Genomic DNA, 17,281 nt, shown 5'->3' with positions numbered 1-17,281 from the left:
AAAGGTAATTTTAGAACCTCTTCTCCTCTGGAGAATCAAGGGGAAAAAGGAAAGTTGAGGTGCGGCTTCCCTGGAGGCCCGGTGGTGAAGACTCCACACTTCCACTGCATGGGGCAAGGGTTGCCATGCAGTGCAACCAAAATAAACAAACAAAACCATTTTTTTTTTAAATAAGAAAAAATAAAAAGGAATTAGAAAAGTATTCAGGGAAATGGCTTGACAGGAAGTAGTCAAAAAATAAGTAAAGGTGAGACTATTTAATGTATATAAACAATATACAACATACTCTCTGTGTAGTATGGTATGGGAAATCCAGCTGAACCCCCCGTTCCCTTTTGTGGTACGTAGTGTTGCTAGAAGATAACGGCAGTATCATCAAGGAAAGAAAGCCTAACACACTAGAATAATTGGCAACACTGATGCATGTATGGAATCTTTACCATCTAAAGAGTCTCCAAGAGTTTCTTCGTAACCTTCTTTTCCATCCCACATTTAAATTCTAACTAAAATTTGCTCTGTTTCATAAAGTATCTAAAATGATTGCATATCCTTCTGTCTCTAAGAGGTGTTTATCATGGGTTCTGCTCTATTTTCTTCTCTGGGCTGCTGGGACCTGCTACTTTCTGTCCTCCATGATCTTCTCCCTGAATCCATTCAACATTCTGACCATGAGACTTTTTGCATTCTTTGTCCTCTTACACATTTTTGCTTGGGACATTCATGTTCTCTTGCCTATTTTGAGTGCAAGGCAAAAACACCTACCTTTGACTTGCATGACATATCTTGCTGCTCTTATATCTGTGTGTCTGGATTAGAATATAAGGAGTCAACTCCAGAACCACTGCAACTAGGCTTTTAAAAATACTTTTTTATGTTTTATTACTTCTTTGCTTTCAAAGTTTGAGGAGTAAATTGATTGAGCTACTTCTAAAATGTATTTTTTAGTTTCTCATTAGTCATTCAAAAAAATTCAGTGAAGTCTTAATTATCTTTAAAAGTTAGGATATTCCTAATGTGCATATTATATTCTAATGTGCAACAAATAAAAAGTGATGGAGATATTAGTAGTAACACAACACAGAGAGAATTATTACCTAAAGAAATAGTCTAAAGCCCTTTGTTGGGCATTCAACATTTCAAAACCATGCTCACACTAACCGAGCCTTGTAAACTCACTCAAGCGTACATTTAACACTCAAAATTCCTGTGGAATCATATTGTTTCCCATACGTGCTAGATGCACAATAATCTGTGTGGTAGGCAGAATAATGACCTCCCAAAGATGTCTACATCCTAATCCCTAGACCCTGTGAATAAGCTAGTTTACATGGCAAAGAGGAATTACTGTAGCAAAAGGAATTAAGGTTGCTAATCATCTGATGTTAAGATAGGGAGACTCTTCCGGATTGTCTACATGGATGCAATGTAATCACAAGGGGTCCTTACATGTGGACAAGGGAGGCAGTGTCAGACTGATAAGATGTGATAAAGATTCAACTAGCCAATGTTAGCTTTGAAGACAGAAAGAACCCTCAAGCCAAGGAATGAGGGCAACCTTTCAAAGAAAGAAAAGGGAAAGACTGCATTCTCTTTACAGCCATCAGAAAAGAATGCAGACACTTTGATTTTGGCCTAATGGGACTCATTTTAGACTTCTAAACTCCAAAACTGTAAGATAAAACATTTGTGTTTGTTTTAAGCTTTAAGTTTGTGGTAATTTGTTACAGCAGCATCAGAAAGCTAATATTTATTGCTCACATTTTTCTTCTCTTTATTGGGAAAGATTTTTCCACTTATCTCATCCAAAAAACTCCCATTTTCTTCATGAAGTCTTTGTGCCCCACTTCAACTGCCTCTTTGATTTAAATAAAGCAGAACTTCTTATCCATTTTATTTATTTTTAAGATAACTTGTATCACTATCGGCCTTTAATGCTCCAGCTTGTCTTTCAATTTAGAATGCAGGGAGCATTGTTTCATAGTTTGTATAATAACATAAAATCCTGGGATGTACCCTTCCTTCCTTTCTTTCTTCCTTTCTCCCTTCCTTCTGCATTTACTGAGTGGCTAATAATTTATTGAGTGTCTCACGCTAAGTGCTTTATATACAAAACCATAGTCCCCATCCTTAGAGTTATTTACAAATTTAGTGGAGAAACAAACACATATACAACTAATCATAAAGCATGATGTATTGTAGTATTAAAATATAATTATGGATCAGACAGGTCTCAGTCAGTGTGTGTGATTAATAATGATGAAAACCAACTTTTTTTCTTAAATTTTTCTTGTACCTTAACAATTTAGACAATGTCTAGAAATCTGTTTAAAACAAAAAATTATGAACTATATTAGAATTTGTATGTTGTCAAAATAATGTGGATGATTAATTATATTTTTGTTGATTATTTTTTATTGGCTGATAGGATTTTTTTTTTTTTAAGTCTAGCTGTAATGAGTTTAAAACTTTAAGAATCTTCTCACCACTTTTCTCAGGTGACTCGACATCATGTTGCTAGTGACTTGGCAGCTTAGGGAGAGTTTTTGTTCCTAGATGGCCAAGAAAGGCAAATCATGCAATGCCAGAGTTTTAAGGGACTTTAGAGATAAATTAATCATTTCAATTAGATCCCATCTTAGCTCAAGCTGAAGACAGACTGGATAGCTGAAACAACAGAAATTTATTTCTCACAGTTCTGAAGTCTGGAAGGCTGAAATCATCAGGGGTCAGCATGGTTAGGATCAGGTGAGGCTCCTTATGCAAACACTGCCTTCTTACTACATCTTCATGTGGTAGAGAGATCATGCCTCTCAAGTCTTTCTTATAATCTCATTTATGAGGGCCCCACTCTCATGACCCAGTTACTCATCACACTGGGATTAGGGTTTCAACATAAGATTTTTGGAAGGACACAAACATTCAATCCACAGCAGGTAATTTTCTAATTATACCGATAATGACAGCATAAGCCCTGGATTCTCACAGACCTGAGCTTAAGCGTGTTCTTTTCACTGCTTATGTACTCAGTACAGCACTACACATTTTATACGAAATGCCTTATATTATCCTTACAAGACCCCAGATAAGGTAGGTACAATCATGATTCCCTATGAAATTAATTTGCTCAAGATTCAGATACTACCAAGCTTTAGAAGAGTGATTTGAACCAAAGCAGGTTGGCTCTAGAGCAGGCTCTCTTAACACTGTGCTATGTTTCCTGTGTGGTTGGGTATATTATAAAGCAATAGGAACTTGGTTTGATCAACACATTGCAACCATACATGGCTCTATCTATGGCTGTATCATGAACATTTACGTGAGGCAAGTCAGAAGGAAAGAATAATTATGATACTTCCAGCACCTGTTTCTATATTTTTTCTTCCTGGTAGGATTATATCCTGTGTCCTTTAAGCCATATTCTATCCCACTGTAGTCATGACTGTAGCTACCGGGTTGGACTTGAGATTTTTGCCACAATCTTCATCCAGAAAGTGCTGAAGGTCTTCCTGTTTCAGTATGATTGCAGAGAAAGAAAATGGCACACATAGACATTTTTTTTAAAAAATTAGATGAACATCTGGTCTCCCTTCATTAATGGATGGTTTCCTCAAGCCAGACACTACACTCCAAAAATAACTTCATTCCTTATGAAAACTGACTTGAGTTACCTCTACCATTCTGTGTGACTGTCATTACCATGCACTGGAACTCTTCAGGGTAGCAATGAAAGATGATCAGAGTAGTTTCTGTGTGATCTAATCATAATTGCAGCAGCAACTCTGCTGTCTCTGACCTAAATCTTCGATCTGAAAAACCAGGGAACAATGATGTAGAATTGGTGAGTGGAGATGAGTCGATTTCCCCAAGACATTAGAAGGATATTTTCCTTTTGGAGCCATTTACAAGGCTGCTTACAGTATCACAGTGCCAGCTGCATCTGGGTTTTCTAAATAGCTTGGCCAGAAATGGGAAAAAGAGATTCTTAAGTGTTTCCGAGTGTTAAGGAAATGACTTGGGTCAGTTTTTATATGTACAATACATGTAGGGAAATCCAAATCTGGTCTTCAGCTGATTTCTGACCTGGGGTAATATATTGGAGATGAAGTTGATGACAGCTGCGTTTCCAGTGGGCCAGGCATTTTCTGTTTTCTGCCTTAGCTCCTTTTCTTGGCTTTACTTCCACATGGTAAATTTGGTTACCTCGTCATTTATATTCACAGTCCTTCTACTAGGGAAATGTAAACCTATAAATTTCACAACACCTTTATATAACACCTTCTTTATAAGGTGTTACAAAGTGACAGAAGGGCTTGGCTCTTCAGAAATGTCCCTAAGGAGAGAAAAGTTCAAAGCCTGGGGCAAATCATTCTGACTTTCAGATCCTCAACTTCTGTGGATATTCCCCAAGTCTTGTCCCCAGTAATAATTTATTAATAAATTAATTCACTTATTTGTCCATGAAATACTCTAAATCTTTGCCTGACCAAACCCAATTAATCCCAACCATGCCATTTATCCATCTATACATCTGTCCTTGCATCAATTATAATTGATGCCTTGTTTTATTTTAAGTTTTTCTTTATGTCCATCATGCATATAAATTCTGTATTTCATTTTTGCAATATTACATTAAAAGTGAAGATACTCATTTCTTTGATAGCTTCCTTAGAGAACCTCTCAAGTAGTCAAGATCACAATGAATGATGAAATAGAACTATTATTTCTGTGGTAAAAATAAGAAGAAAGTTCGGTGGGGGATAGCCACAGCATTTTGGGTAACCTCAGAAGGGATACTTGGTGTTGCAAAATCCAAGTACTCTTTTTGACCTAAACCATATGCTGGTTTTCTTGAAATTATTGAAGGGTTAGGACTTTTCCCTGCTAACATGTTTGGTAAAGTCACATTTCCCCATAAGAGCACAAATGTGCAAACAAAAGACTGGTTATAGAAATCTACTTGAAATTCCTTAGAGGACCTACACAGTTGTTTCTTATCTCTAACCTACGGGTAATGTACCTCTGACATCTATTTTCTTCTAGTTGTCATGTCTTGGGAGCTTTTCTTTTAGGATCTTTGGAAAGAGAGTTTTCAGAAACAAAACAAAAACTGAAAGAGCTTTTATCCTCCAGTAGAACCAAAGTGTTGGAAAAATTAGACTGAACTCTTGGGACAACTGAGGATTAAATGAGAACATTTGTGCAAAGTCTGTAGAACAAGTCCAGGTGCAAAGCAGGCATTCAGTAAAAGGCAGTTATGACCATCTTTTCCAAATCACCTGCTCTCTTTTGCATGGAGCTGGCATCAATAGCCCACTTAGCCCTGTGTGCCATCAGTAGAGCCAGAAAGTAATATACAGAGGGTAAAAGATAGGAGAGGTAAAAGTGTAGGGGGGATAAATTAGGAGTTTGGGATTAACAGATACATACTACTACATGTCAAACAGATAGATGACAGGACCTATTGTATAGCACAGGGTACTATATTCAATATCTTGTAATAACCTATAATGGAAAGGAATTTAAAGAAGAATATATATATATATATAAATTACGTATATATATAACTGAATAATTTTCCTGCACATCTGAAACTAACACGTTGTAAATTATATACTTCATACAAATGTTTGCAAAAAAGAGGTAAAAGTAAGCAAAAACAAAGGGTATGGAGTGGTCAAGGAGATGGTGGAAAAGAAGACAAAGACAAAAAAGAAACTACAGAGAAAAGAAGAAAAAGTATGGCTTTTCACTGTCAATAATCATAAAGGTTACTCCAGGACCCTGGAGAACATCAGTTGCTGGGCCCTTCTGTTCAGTACTGGGCTGTTCCCATCTCTTCCTCATGTTCTAACTTCTAACATGAGTTTCAGATGATCTGAAAGGTTCTCCAGATCCAGTTGTACAAAACATAAAATTAAGTTTTTCTAGTGTGTTCTAAATAGATAGCCATTGACACCGAGTACTAGTGTGGTCTAAATAAACAGGCATAGACACTGAGTACTGAACTAGTTTCTCTTTAACTCTCTAGAAACCCAATGCAATGTAATTATTCCTAGAGAATAATTGTCTTAAAAGTCTTTATTTCCTCACTTTTCATCAAAGGATGTAAGTTGCTGAAGTATCAAATCTTTCTTGGTAAGACACTGTCATCTGTAAATCAGTCCCTCAGGACATTGCAAGGAGCACACTGGTGGTTTAGTCACTAAGTCGTGTCTGACTCTTACAACCCCATGGACTGTAGCCTGCCAGACTCCTCTGTTCCTGTGATTCTCCAGGCAAGAATACTGGAGTGGGTTGCCATTTCCTTCTTCAGGGGATCATCTGGATTCAGTAATCGAACCCCAGTCTCCTGCATTGCGGGCAGATTCTTTATCAACTGAGCTACAAGGGAAGGCCAAGAAACACACTCCTGGTTGGCAATTAAAAGCACTCTGGGAAACGCCATCACCTCTTCAGGACTTACGAACATCATTTAAGGCATTAAAGTTTCTCACCAATTTTATAAATAATATCCTTGTGGTCTGAAAAAGTTAAAGCAACTTCAAAAAGACTGTTTATTTTTTTACTTTTTCCATGAGATGGTTCCTATAATTAGAAAAATCAAAGGTTTCTTATGAGAGTGTGAAATGACTTTTGCAGTTCTTGGAGAAGATTGCAGAAATGACCATGTCAAAAGAAAGTAAGAGAATGGCTTTCTTCACCATCAGGGGATTAGGATGGTGAAGGAAAGGTGCTCTGTTCAAGGAACTTCAGGGAGATGTAATTATAGAACCACTCTGAACTGTCCATTCCTCAGCCCCTCCATTGAAGACTGGAGAAGGACTGTTGGTGAGATTAGTGTGGTATCGGACCAGGGAACAACTCAGAAGATGTGGGCTTCAGTCTTACATCAAGGTTTAGACAAGTTCTAAGCATCAACCTTTCTTTGGGGTTCTGCTTGCTCAACTCTTGTTGGGGCTTGTAGACTACCTCTGAGTATGTCAGACCCGGCAACACCCTGCCGTTCTGGGATCTTCTGCACTGAGAGATGAACCCAGACCAAGAGTGATGTCACTACCATACCACTGATCAGAGCAGACTGTTCATCAGGTGTGCAGATATCTGTTCAATGAATGAAAGACCATTCACCCTTGAATGGCCTCATAGGTATCTAAAAGCAGCTCCATAATTTGACAAAAAAGCTGGAGTGTCACAGTGGCCTTATGGAAACTCAGCCAGTGTAGGACCGTATTAGCAAATAGCTGGTTTCATGGGGCAGTGGGGTAAAATGGGTGAGTGAGCTGATTTTTTCTGAGACCATCCTGTTTCTCTCAGTCCCTTTCTTTCTTTTTGGTTTCCATTTGTGATCTCTGAGACTTAATAGACACAGTACTTTGCAGTCTCTCCCACCCTCTCTACCAGTGCTCCCTAGTGGGACAAGTAAATCTGATCCTAGGAGCTCAGTCACTACCCATCCAAAGCCCCAGGCCAACTCTGGGGAAGGGTCAGGATGTTGCGTGTGCCACACACACAGGCTTGGCACTCAGCCCCCACCACGCTGCTGGGGCCAGGCAGGGAGGTCACCCCTTCTGATACCTGAAGAGTGGTGCCTTCCACCTCCTGCACTGCGGGTATCACTGCACATGGCCAGGGCAATGGGACAAAAGAGATCACTCTGGCTCTTCAGGCGCCAAGATGAGGAAAATCAACGTCAGGGCCCAAAGGATGCAACTGCTGGGGACAAAAGGTTACTACACATTAACAACCAGTCATTACAGAAACATTGAGTAGGCGCTCAAGGATGGAAAAGAGAAGAGATCTCTTTACCCTAGATGACAATTCTTTTTCAGGGAGACTCTGAAGCACAGGGCTTCACTCACCTTGTCAATAGCCAAGGCAGGAAGATGAAATGAACAGCACTGTGCAATAAACATTCATGAAGCACCTTTTATGAGCCAGGCAGGAAGCAAAGCTTTGAACAAGTCAGACTTTACATTCCAGTGAAAGCCAGAAACACGCACACAAATACATTAACAAGACAGTCTTCGGTCATTATCAGAGATATTATAAACAAAATTAATTGATTAATAGTGGCTGAAAAGGGATTTTCTTTTTTTTGGAAAGGGATTTTCATTGTATGATTGGGAGAGGCCTCTTGAACTAAGTGATAATCAGGCTGAAAATTAATGGCAAGGAAAAGCCGGCCAAAGTTCTAGGGAAGAAGTTTTGAGGTAGAGGAACAACTGAGGGAAAGACCATTTTAAAGCAAGAACTAGCTGGCTGTGTCTGAGAAATGAAGAGCAGATGGCAGGATTCAGTGAGTGAGGGAGAGGGTTGTGTGTGATGAGATTCTGAGCAAACCATGTTAGGCTGTGTAACTGACCAGAGATGATCTTGGATGTCATTCCAAGTGTGATGATAAACTACCAGAAGTTTTTCAGAAGAGTGGTGTGATCTAATGTAGTTTTAATAAGATCACAGTAGTAGTTCTGCTGAGAAGGGATTTTATAGGAGCAAGAGTAGAAGCAGAAATTAGCAAGCAGGCTAATAAAATTCAAGAAAGAAAGAACAATGGCTTGGCTAGGGTGAGCCCAAAGGAAAAATAAACAGTTTTAGGAAAGATTTTGGAAGCAGGTCTCTAGAATATACCTATGGATTGGCATGTGAGGGAAAGAGGGCAGCTGAGTTCTAGTATCCTAGTTAACGGCTGGGATGGGAAGAAACATATTTAGATGTGATGCTAATCAAGCACTTAGTTGGATATTGGGAGTCTGGGATGCCTTTCAGATACCCTAGTAGATGGCAAGTAGATAGTCTAGAGTATAGAGTCTAGGGGGAAAAATCAGTCCTTACATGTTAATTTGGGAAATATTGGCATATTTGTTTTGTTTTAAAGGAAACAAAACAAAACATTGTGTCCTGTTCAGTCCAACTGCTTCCATCCCAAATCAACATGAACTAAGTACGGTAAGTGCTGAAGATAAAGAGATCAAAAAGCCCGTAATCCCAGAGGAGGTGGCAGACCAAAGTAGGCATGATTGTTTTAATGCAATGGTAAAACGGAGGAAGATACAGGTACAGGGGAAGCTTATTATTGAGCAAATAGTTATTCCTGGAATAGTCATGGACAGTGGAGAGAAGAGGTGATCGGAGAGACAGTCATTTGATAGAAACAATTTTCTTATGACTCTCTTCTTTTAAAATAAGATCTTTTTCAGAGAACATAGAAAGTAGATGGGATTTGTTCAAGAAGAGTTATGGACAAAAAAAAATTCCATTTTTAATGCTTGTTTGATCTTGGAGAAGGAAGTAATCACTCTAGGACTTATTTTCCTCTGTAAAAAGAGAAGATTGAGTTCAGTGCAGTTTTATGCCTCAGAGAGATGATAAGATAGGGAATTATGGTCAGCAAGTTATTTTTTGCTATATATTTAAAAGCTTATTATATTACCATACATATTTCAATACAGTAAATGGCTTAATATATAGATATATACACTTATAAAAATATTATATATATGTTTTTAGTAGAAACAAAATGTTTAGCTTTGATAAATTGATATATTTATTGAATAAATTGCCTTATGCCAATTGTCAAAAATTTCAAATTCTTAGTTGACATAAAAATGTTAATACCTTAACGAGCACAAGGTCTAATTGTTAAAAAAAGAGGGAAAAAGAAAAACAAAATAATCATTGCCAGATTAATACAGTTTCATAGACAAAATATTTTAAACCATGAGTACATTGGGGGTACAATGAGAAAAAAGCATATTTGATAGGTGTAGTTTTACAATTTGAGAGATTTTCCTTTTCTTCGTCTTTTAAAGCTATACTAGATATTTGACTTCTCTGTCACTTATTTCACTCTTTGTGAAATTTAAAATATTTGTTTTCTGGGAATTAATTTCTTCATCGTATGAAACAATGCAACTTCTCTCAAGGCACCCTGTAATTTACCAGAATAACTTTGGCTACAGCGTCCTGGAATGTCCTTCACTTTATTCATCTTACAGGGTTGAACAATTTATTCTCAGAGAGTCATTTATTAACCTCAGAAGCAGATCAATTTTAAGAACAATACTTTGCATTTCTGGTAGTATTTATTTCCAGGATTGTATTTTTAAAAATCTGTTTAGTAGTATGCATACTGACTTCATCAAGTGGATATAAGCAGAGACTATGTTTTTGTAAAAATAGAGATGGGTGACCATGAGACAATTCTGGGCCTTTTGTGGGGAGGGGGAACCCATGCATCTATCACTCAAGGTGAGAGATACTTGGGCACAAAGATAGCTAATGCAAAGGCTAAGTCCCTATTTAGGGGGTTAACAAAGCATGGACACTAAAATTTTCTTATAATAAATACTTGGATTTTTTGATATATAATTTTTAAAGTATGGAAATAAATATCTTAAGAATCATCAGAACTTTGTTAGACTTCTTTAAGTGATGAAGATTCCTTTATTGTTTTGTTTTGAGTTACTTAAATGAGGAGGTACCATGTTCTTTTTGTTACTTAGAGTGTTCAAAGTTTTTCATATGTGTATGCTCAGTCATGTCTGATCCTTTGTGACCCCCTGGACTGCAGCCTGCCAGGCTCCTCTGCCCATGGAATTATCCAGGCAAGAATACAGGAGTGGATCTTCCCGACCCAGGGATTAAACCCATCTCCTGCATTGGCAGGTGGATTCTTTACCACTGAGCCACCTGGGAAGCCCTCAGAGGTTTTCATTTGACTCTAAATGGCATGATGATCCAGATTACATGCCACTGTTGGCCTTCTTTTTCTTGACTGGTTTGGGATCAGGGTTGTTCGTAATGCTGAGGAGTTGATCACATTTAGTCAGGTTGGACATAATGCTTAGGTGTTATATCCACTGTATGATTTTTTCATGTCTGTCTGAGGTCATGGAGGACAAACCAAAAATATTCAGGGGAAGAATATAGTCCCAGAGTGATCATCTGTTGATCTAATCTGAGTGGAGTTACCAGGAAATTGGGATGTATAAGAGGAGTCTGATACTAAATAGGGAATGCGTTGCAGTAATGCTCTAAACAAAGACACGGATGAAAGAAAAATCAGTCCATCTCTCAGGTGAAGTTTTGTCTGGTCCTCATTCATGAGCTTCCCAAGGACTCTGGTTTGCAAGACTTGGGTTGAAGGGACTCTGGTGGAGGTATGTCTTCCTGATTTATTCTGGATTCAGTTATCTGCATTCTGGGGTTCTGTCAATCATACTGAGATTGTGATTCTTCTGGGGATCAAATGACTTGCCCCCAAATTCAAGAAAATCTACAGATAAAAGTCAGAAGACAACTATGTCTTTAAAAATCCTAAGTCACTATTTAATATTTTTGAAATTTTCCCTGGCTATCTTATCCACTGCCATCATAGTTCCTAACTTCCCAGGACTGTCAACCAATGTTGTCAATATATGTTGAAACATAACCTGTTTAGTCAAAAATGCTTAGGGTAGAAATTCTTAGGAGTTTGCATGTTTATAGAAAATGAGTTCATTTTCTTCCTGATCATACTTTATGTTAAAATATTAGTTCAGTTCAGTCACTCAGTCGTGTCCGACCCTTTGCAACCCCATGAATCGCAGCACGCCAGGCCTCCCTGTCCATCACCAACTCCCAGAGTTCACTCAGACTCACGTCCATCGAGTCTGTGATGCCATCCAGCCATCTCATCCTCTGTCACCCCCTTCTCCTCCTGCCCCCAATCCCTTCCAGCATCAGAGTCTTTTCCAGTGAGTCAACTCTTCGCATGAGGTGGCCAAAGTACTGGAGTTTCAGCTTTAGCATCATTCCTTCCAAAGAAATCCCAGGACTGATCTCCTTCAGAATGGACTGGTTGGATCTCCTTGCAGTCCAAGGGACTCTCAAGAGTCTTCTCTAACACGACAGTTCAAAAGCATCAATTCTTCGGCGCTCAGCCTTCTTCACAGTCCAACTCTCACATCCATACATGACCACTGGAAAAACCATAGCCTTGACTAGACAAACTTTAGTCAGCAAAGTAATGTCTCTGCTTTTGAATATGCTATCTAGGTTGGTCATAACTTTTCTTCCAAGGAGTAAGCGTCTTTTAATTTCATGGCTGCAGTTACCATCTGCAGTGATTTTGGAGCCCCCCCAAAATAAATATTAGTGGTAACATTAAAAGTTGCCAACTCCTTCTTAAAATAGTGCAAGAAGCCATTTCGTTTGCCTTTGGCACAATTTTGATCACCCAGTTCAAAAAATTATGTATAATGGAGTAAAGTCCAGCAAGTAAAAAACTAAAAGTTAATGTGGTTAAATTTTCAGGATTAATAATGAAAAATTAATATTGTCAAAACCCAATAGTTTTGATAATACTGATAGTTAGCTAAAACTGTCAACAGAGGAAATGTATTTAAATGATTGTTTTCCCTGCTGATACTTCCTATTTAAGTCCCTGACCTAAAAACAATAATATTTGGATGAAATTTATTTTTTATATAAAATGTGTAACACATTTCTGTTCTAACAGTTTAAATGACTTTATTATGACTATTACTTCAAGGACGTGTATGGTAAGGGCTCTAGGCTACTACATTTAGAAAAAGTTTTGAGTCAGCATTTGGCAGGTTTTCAGAATTCACTTTTCTTGTTCTCAAGGCAGTTGGCTTTAGAAACTTGTCCCTACCTTCAATTCTATTGCTTCAGATCTTCTGGAGGCTGTGAGACCAGATAACCAAGCTGATTAAATATACTTGAATAAGTAGTACTCGTGCATTATGCTTGTGAATAAGTAGGCTTAGAGATTGCTACTGGGAATTCCTCTCACAGGTGAGAAGGCCAGCTACCTTGTCTTTTATTTTATTTTACTGCTGGTTTCCCTGTCCTGTTCCAGATGACGGACCTCACCCCAGGCCTGCCTGCCCAATACTTCATATACTTCAGTAGGTGTGGTGTATGCAGGGGTGAGGCCAGGAGTTCTGGAGAGGATCTCAGTTGAAATTCTGGCTGTCATAATCCTGCTGTGTGACACTCGGCAAGTCATTTGACCTCCCAAGCCTTAGTTTCGTCAACTGGAAAATGAGAATGAAAAGGAACACTCTCCTGAGTTATTGTGAGGATGAAACGAGGTGTGTGGTATGATAATAGCTAATATTTATGGAGCATTTATTATGTGCCAGGTACACAGTTAGCACTTATAAATGGTCGCTCCTCCACACATACCTGGCTTTGTGCCCTTACCAGTTGGACTTTACACAATTAATCCACTGAAATCCTCACACTACTTTTTTCAAATGCCATAGAAAATAACAAGAAGGTAGAAAGGAATGTATCAGAAAGACTCTACTTTGTACAGTCACGGGGTGAGAAATTTTACTTATATTGTATCATCTAATCATCTCAGTAGCCCTTAGAAATAGGACCTATTATCTCCATTGTATAGATGAGAAAAATAAAGGTCAAGAGAGGCTGTGTTATACACTTTTTACATGATAACAGAGAAAGCAGCCATATAAGTAGAACAAATATAATACAATTGAGAACTTAATTCTATAAGAGTAAATTACAAATCTGCCATTAATAATCTAGTTAATTTCTTCTCATTTATTAGCAAGTCATCCACCACATTTTCTTTTATAGAGTTAAAATAATAAGAATGTAAAACATTTGTTCACATATTTAAAATAGAGATATCAAATTCATTTTATTTTGCTTAACATAGATGTTCTCATAGGTCCTTGCATGAGTAAAAGGCTAAATTACTTTGTTTCAGTCATAATACATATTGAGGCTTGCTTTTGCTGCCAAAACTGTTCTCTGGTTTAGAAAATTTCCCCTAGGTCATTTAGAAGTATTCCCAGAAAAGATGAAAATGCCAAAAACCTGGTCAAAAAACATTTTTTTCAAGCATTGCACCAAGTATGGAAGGAATCTGGGAACCAAGAGTGTATGTTTATCTGGTCGCAAGGAGAACAGAGGTTATCTGAATGCCTCCAACTCAGTGTTTGTCACTGTCATCGCTGACAATTTCCCCTTTATTCTCTTGCTAAGTGGTCAATCATCCGCCCTTTCTCTTATTTTCAATTTTATTACTTACAATCAGGACAAAAGGGACTTGAGAAAAATTTCTTTTGGAGGATCCACCTTTTCAAAGGAAGATGCAAATTAACGTAGTAAATCTGTAATTCTCTTTCCATCTTTAAAAAGAAATAACATTCAGGCATTGCTCTGCACTGTCACCTTGAGTCAGAAAATAACTCCATCTGGTTTATTTAGTTTTTGATAGCTCACACTTCAAAGAAAGGCAAGGGTTATATCCGCTGACAATTGTGCAAGCCTGCACAAGTTAAAAAATAAAATCTTTCCCGACCCCTGCAGTGATCAGTATGTATATCCTGAAGCACCAGAGATCTGATGACGTCTGTTGTGGTCTGCTGGCTCCCAACAGACTTGAGTCCGCAGGCTTGACTCAGGAAAAAGAATCCCACTAGCTTCAAGCGAAATTGTGCCCAAGTAAAGATTAATAATAAAAATACATGGAATTGGGCTCCAGTGTTACTTTTGGTCTTAAAATTCTGTGTGTGTCTCTGTATGTTTACACATGCACACACCTATGGGTATTTTGACTTCATCATCCAAATTCAATGCAATCTTTTAGATTTCCTTGTAGCTCTAACACACCATTTAAACCTTCAGGCAAGTCTGGCAACAACTTGACATACGCAACTGGTTTACCTTTCCACTCATACCCATGTGGACTCCCCAAGGTCAGATTTGGTTCTTAATTCGTGAAGTAAGAGAGGGCTGGCACATTTTATGCATTATCATTTCAAAGAGATGAGGCTTTTGATTAGAAGTATTAAGTGCCAACGTTTAATTTCACCTGTAATTTACATTCTACCTACTTTCAAAATAACCCCAGTATATTTCTAGCTCTGCCTTGGTTATGCAACTGCTGTCTGCTTTGGATGCCCCATCTGCAATAGAGCAATAATAATACTTGCCACCTACGTCATTTCACAGTGGTGTCTTAAAACTAATGAATAGAAGTCTGCGTGAGCCCGAACTCTTTGAAATACAGCAGCTTTATAGCTTACAAATTATTTTCAACTAGGCTGAAAGTTACACACTAGATATAGTTCTACAAAAAATTGTAAATTATATAATTAAAATTCGTTTAAAAATCAATGTAGTATATATCACATGAATACATGTACACAAAAAGGAATACACCCAAATTGCTAAAAAACTGATAATGATATATTTCTATAGAAAAGCTTAGAAAATAATTTAATGACTATTCTATGCAAATTAATATTGATGATGGCTATTAGCATTGTGGTATCGTGGGCAATTTTATTTTCTTCTATATAGGTTTCTTCTATATTCTAAGCTTCCTAAAAATGGAGTGCAAAGTGTTGTTGTGCAGTCATGTCTGACTCTTTGTGACCCATAGACTCTAGCCTGCCAGGCTCCTCTGTTCATAGAATTCTCCAGGCAAGAATACTGGAGTGGGTAGCCATCCCCTTCTCCAGAGGATCTTCCTAACCCAGAGATTGAACCTGGGTCTACTGCATTGCAGGCAGAGTCTTCACCATCTGAGCCACCAGGGAAGCTGTAAAATGAATATAGAGTTTGTCCGAAATCAAGAAAATAATCTCATATATCTTTGTTAAGAATAACTGGACAAGATAGAATGCAAATATCAGAGCTTTTAAGAAAAATATTCCTTTAACTTCTTAAAGAGTGAGTTTGGGTTGGACATTAATGACTTAAATGCTAGTTTTATAGGACTTGGGTTTTAACCCAGCTTGTAATGGGAAGCTCAGAAAAAAACCTATCATTTAAGGAAAATATTCAAAGTCTTTGTTCATGTGTACATCCAGTTTTTCTTTTTATCCACAAGTTTGTATGGTGTGTCAGCAGTTAAACCTAGTCTTATGTATTTAACACGCACACCATTGCATGTTCATAAATTTAATATGTTCAAAGAGTGCAAAAGGGTGATTCTGATAGGTAAGTTATCCCTACTCCCCATCACGCCTGTCACATAGGATTTCTTTGGATTCTACTAATATGCTTGTGTGTGTTAGTCACTCAGTCATGTCCGACTCTTTGCAACTCCATGGACTGTAGCCCGCCAGGCTCCTCTGTCCATGGAATCTTCCAGGAAAGAATACTGGAGTGGGTAGCCATTCTCTTCTCCAGGGGATCTTCCCAACCCATGGATCAAACCCAGGTCTCCTGCATTCAAGGCAGACTTTTTACCATCTGAGCTACCAGGGAAGCCCTCACTAATATGCTGCCAGCTCTTTTTATCATCAGGTCTTCTCACATGCTGCTTCACCTTTCTGGAATGTCACACTCTTTCATCAAGCTCATTCCTACAAATATGTTAGGTATTAGTTTGGTTCTTACCTCTTCCACAAATTGTATCCTGATCTTTAGACCAAGTTTGATGGCCTCTCATCTGCTCCCCCAACATGGATGGCTCTCCATGTTTACTCCAAAGAGCACTCTTGTCTCACCTATGGTCTCTGGTATGAAAGCCATTTGAAGGCAGTGACCTCTGTACCTGGCTTACACAGTAAGTTCAACAGCTATTCCTGTCTACTGGATTTGGGAAGAGAGAGAAAGACTTCTTTTTTGCCATTGTCATCATGCCTGTGTTTTTCTCCCATAAAAGAACTGGTAAAGAGGGGTAGAAATTGTAAGCTTTATTGTATGGAAATTTTAATTTAACTTGTTGCAATATTTATTTAGTTAGATTTGTTATTCATAAAAAAATACCCTGGCTTGGTCTTAGAGAAATGACTACATACACAGAGGAATTTTAAAATAAAAAAAAAAGAAAAGATTATTTTCCCCCTTTGATTATTGTTAAGGCTCAAAAGCAGGCATTTTGTTAGTTCTACACATTACATCAAAGATAACATGATTTGTGTGTCTTCTTTGAAAAATATCCTACATCTGTAAGTCATTAGCTTTTGTCTGGCTCTCTTGTTATATTGGATGAAATCCTTGAATGTGCTGTGTCTCCATTTTTCTAACTGTAGAATGGGGCTAAATTTACTCTCCATAGTGAAGATAATATTAGAAAAAAATTCATACTGGAATACAGACATTAGTTGGCTATTAATTAAAATGGAGAAAAATTACATTCACATTAGAGTCTTTTGTCAGAGTACTCTCTTTAACAAAGGAATTATAGCCTTCTTTTTCTTATATGTTCAACTAGCTCTTTTTACATATAGACTTTCAAACTTTCCTTCTCCTATTCCTAGCTAAAATGATAGAACTGCTGAAAAGCCAT

The 17,281-nt window shown here is 37.8% G+C and overlaps 1 protein-coding gene across 2 annotated transcripts in view; it reads right to left on the bottom strand.

Annotated features, from left to right (window-relative positions):
- The window catches only part of PDE7B (phosphodiesterase 7B), a 357,194-nt gene that overhangs the window by 167,924 nt on the left and 171,989 nt on the right, over positions 1-17,281 (bottom strand). The gene's annotated exons all lie outside the window — the stretch shown is intronic.

Source organism: Oryx dammah, unplaced genomic scaffold (genome assembly GCF_014754425.2).
Source record: "Oryx dammah isolate SB20612 unplaced genomic scaffold, SCBI_Odam_1.1 HiC_scaffold_4, whole genome shotgun sequence".
NCBI lineage: Eukaryota > Metazoa > Chordata > Mammalia > Artiodactyla > Bovidae > Oryx > Oryx dammah.
The sequence above is the reverse complement of the archived record's forward strand: the minus strand, read 5'-3'. Positions and strand labels throughout refer to the sequence as shown.